This window comes from Triticum aestivum, chromosome 1A, assembly GCF_018294505.1.
Source record: "Triticum aestivum cultivar Chinese Spring chromosome 1A, IWGSC CS RefSeq v2.1, whole genome shotgun sequence".
Classification (NCBI taxonomy): domain Eukaryota; kingdom Viridiplantae; phylum Streptophyta; class Magnoliopsida; order Poales; family Poaceae; genus Triticum; species Triticum aestivum.
In genome coordinates, this window is record NC_057794.1 from 598,322,748 (window position 1) to 598,327,427 (window position 4,680).

Here is a 4,680-nt window from a genome sequence, read left to right on the forward strand (position 1 = left end):
GGTTCAATCCAGAACCAGGACAGATGGGCCTCCACGTGGCCTATGCGCGGAGCCCAGGCAGGAGACCCTTTGGTCCCGGTTGGTGGCACCAACCGGGACCAATAGGCATCCACGCGTCAGCATTTCTGTGGCTGGGGTTTTTGTTTTTTTTTGAAAGGGGGGGGGGGTTGGGGGTTTTGGGGGGTTAATTTAGGTGTTTCATATATTGTGTTAGGTAGCTATAATTAATAGAGAGAAGTGTCCTCTCTTATGTCCGTGCTTGGTCGATGCTACGTACTATACATACGTATAGAGAGGACTAGACACGCTAGCTAGCTAGTAAGCAAACGAAGGAAATAGAAGATCGTCATGAACATATATGTATACAGAGAGAAGTGATATCGACCGCCTCTCCTTCTCCAAGAGATTGGTCGTGAAGGAAATATGCCCTAGAGGCAATAATAAAGTTATTATTTATTTCCTTATATCATGATAAAAGTTTATTATTCATGCTAGAATTGTATTAACCGGAAACATAATACATGTGTGAATACATAGACAAACAGAGTGTCACTAGTATGCCTCTACTAGACTAGCTTGTTAATCAAAGATGGTTATGTTTCCTAACCATGGACAAAGAGTTGTTATTTGATTAACAGGATCACATCATTAGTTGAATGATCTTATTGACATGACCCATTCCATTAGCTTAGCACCCGATCATTTAGTATGTTGCTATTGCTTTCTTCATGACTTATACATGTTCCTATGACTATGAGATTATGCAACTCCCTTTTGCCAGAGGAACACTTTGTGTGCTACCAAACGTCACAACGTAACTGGGTGATTATAAAGGAGCTCTACAGGTGTCTCCAAAGGTACATGTTGGGTTGGCGTATTTCGAGATTAGGATTTGTCACTCCGCTTGTCGGAGAGGTATCTCTGGGCCCTCTCGGTAATGCACATCACTTAAGCCTTGCAAGCATTGCAACTAATGAGTTAGTTGCGGGATGATGTATTACAGAATGAGTAAAGAGACTTGCCGGTAACGAGATTGAACTAGGTATAGGATACCGACGATCGAATCTCGGGCAAGTAACATACTGATGACAAAGGAAACAACGTATGTTGTTATGCGGTCTGATCGATAAAAGATATTCGTAGAATATGTAGGAGCCAATATGAGCATCCAGGTTCTGCTATTGGTTATTAACCGGAGACGTGTCTTGGTCATGTCTACATTGTTCTCGAACCCGTAGGGTCCGCACGCTTAAGGTTACGATGACAGTTATATTATGAGTTTATGCATTTTGATGTACCGAAGGTTGTTCGGAGTCCCGGATGTGATCACGGACATGAAGAGGAGTCTCGAAATGGTCGAGACATAAAGATTGATATATTGGAAGCCTATGTTTGGATATCGGAAGTGTTCCGGGTGAAATCGGGATTTTACCGGAGTACCGGGAGGTTACCGGAACCCCCCGGGAGCTATATGGGCCTTAATGGGCCATAGTGGAAGAAGAGGAGAGGCAGCCAGGGCTGGGCCGCGCGCCCCTCCCCCCTAGTCCGAATAGGACAAGGAGAGAGGGGCCCGGCGCCCTCCTCCTTCTCTCTCTCTCTTTTCCACCTCACGAATCCTATTCCAACTAGGATTGGGGGAGAAGTCCTACTCCCGGAGGGAGTAGGACTCCTCCTGGCGCGCCTCTCCTAGGCCGGCCGCACCCCCCCCCCTTGAGCCTTTATATACGGAGGCAGGGGCACCCCAGAGGAACACAAGTTGATCCACGTGATCATACTCTTAGCCGTGTGCGGTGCCCCCTTCCACCATAGTCCTCGCTAATATTGTAGCGGTGCTTAGGCGAAGCCCTGCGACGGTAATACATCAAGATCGTCACCACGCCGTCGTGCTGACGGAACTCTTCCCCGACACTTTGCTGGATCGGAGTCCGGGGATCATCATCGAGCTGAACGTGTGCTAGAATTCGGAGGTGCCGTAGTTTCGGTGCTTGATCGGTCGGGCCGTGGAGACGTACGACTACATCAACCAAACGCTTCCGTTGTCGATCTACCAGGTACGTAGATCACACTCCCCCCCTCGTTGCTATGCACCATCATGATCTTGCGTGAGCGTAGGAATTTTTTTGAAATTACTACATAACCCAACAGTGGCATCCGAGCCTAGGTTTTATATGTTGATGTTATATGCACGAGTAGAACACAAGTGAGTTGTGGGCGATATAAGTCATACTGCTTACCAGCATGTCATACTTTGGTTCAGCGGTATTGTTGGACGAAGCGGCCCGAACCGACATTACGCGTACGCTTACGCGAGACCGGTTCTCCCGACGTGCTTTGCACATAGGTGGCTTGCGGGTGACAGTTTCTCCAACTTTAGTTGAATCGAGTGTGGCTACGCCCGGTCCTTGCGAAGGTTAAAACATCACCAACTTGACAAACTATCGTTGTGGTTTTGATGCGTAGGTAAGATTGGTTCTTGCTTAAGCCCGTAGCAGCCACGTAAAACTTGCAACAACAAAGTAGAGGACGTCTAACTTGTTTTTGCAGGGCATGTTGTGATGTGATATGGTCAAGACATGATGCTAAATTTTATTGTATGAGATGATCATGTTTTGTAACCGAGTTATCGGCAACTGGCAGGAGCCATATGGTTGTCGCTTTATTGTATGCAATGCAATCGCGCTGTAATGCTTTACTTTATCACTAAACGGTAGCAATAGTCGTGGAAGCACAAGCTTGGCGAGATGACAACGATGCTACGATGGAGATCAAGGTGTCGCGCCGGTGACGATGGTGATCACGACGGTGCTTCGGAGATGGAGATCACAAGCACAAGATGATGATGGCCATATCATATCACTTATATTGATTGCATGTGATGTTTATCTTTTATGCATCTTATCTTGCTTTGATTGACGGTAGCATTATAAGGTGATCTCTCACTAAATTATCAAGAAGTTTTCTCCCTGAGTATGCACCGTTGCGAAAGTTCTTCGTGCTGAGACACCACGTGATGATCGGGTGTGATAAGCTCTACGTTCAAATACAACGGGTGCAAAACAGTTGCACACGCGGAATACTCAGGTTATACTTGACGAGCCAAGCATATACAGATATGGCCTCGGAACACGGAGACCGAAAGGTCGAGCGTGATCATATAGTAGATATGATCAACATAGTGATGTTCACCAATGAAACTACTCCATCTCACGTGATGATCGGACATGGTTTAGTTGATTTGGATCGCGTAATCACTTAGAGGATTAGAGGGATGTCTATCTAAGTGGGAGTTCTTTAAGTAATATGATTAATTGAACCTAAATTTATCATGAACTTAGTACCTGATAGTATCTTGCTTGTTTATGTATGATTGTAGATAAATGGCCCGTGCTGTTGTTCCGTTGAATTTTAATGTGTTCCTTGAGAAAGCAAAGTTGAAAGATGATGGTAGCAATTACACGGACTGGGTCCGTAACTTGAGGATTATCCTCATTGCTGCACAGAAGAATTACGTCCTGGAAGCACCGCTGGGTGCCAGGCCTGCTGCTGGAGCAACACCAGATGTTGTGAACGTCTGGCAGAGCAAAGCTAATGACTACTCGATAGTTCAGTGTGCCATGCTTTACGGCTTAGAACCGGGACTTCAACGACGTTTTGAACGTCATGGAGCATATGAGATGTTCCAGGAGTTGAAGTTAATATTTCAAGCAAATGCCCGGATTGAGAGATATGAAGTCTCCAATAAGTTCTATAGCTGTAAGATGGAGGAGAACAGTTCTGTCAGTGAGCATATACTCAAAATGTCTGGGTATAATAATCACTTGATTCAGATGGGAGTTAATCTTCCAGATGATTGCGTCATTGACAGAATTCTCCAATCACTGCCACCAAGCTACAAGAGCTTTGTGATGAACTATAATATGCAAGGGATGAATAAGACTATTCCCGAGCTCTTCGCAATGCTGAAAGCTGCGGAGGTAGAAATCAAAAAGGAGCATCAAGTGTTGATGGTCAACAAGACCACTAGTTTCAAGAAAAAGGGCAAAGGGAAGAAGAAGGGGAACTTCAAGAAGAACAGCAAGCAAGTTGCTGCTCAAGAGAAGAAACCCAAGTCTGGACCTAAGCCTGAAACTGAGTGCTTCTACTGCAAGAAGACTGGTCACTGGAAGCGGAACTGCCCCAAGTATTTGGCGGATAAGAAGGATGGCAAGGTGAACAAAGATATATGTGATATACATGTTATTGATGTGTACCTTACTAATGCTCGCAGTAGCACCTGGGTATTTGATACTGGTTCTGTTGCTAATATTTGCAACTCAAAACAGGGACTACGGATTAAGCGAAGATTGGCTAAGGACGAGGTGACGATGCGCGTGGGAAACGGTTCCAAAGTCGATGTGATCGCGGTCGGCACGCTACCTCTACATCTACCTTCGGGATTAATATTAGACCTAAATAATTGTTATTTGGTGCCAGTGTTAAGCATGAACATTATATATGGATCTTGTTTGATGCGAGACGGTTATTCATTTAAATCAGAGAATAATGGTTGTTCTATTTATATGAGTAATATCTTTTATGGTCATGCACCCTTGAAGAGTGGTCTATTCTTATTAAATCTCGATAGTAGTACACACATATTCATAATGTTGAAGCCAAAAGATGCAGAGTTGATAATGATGG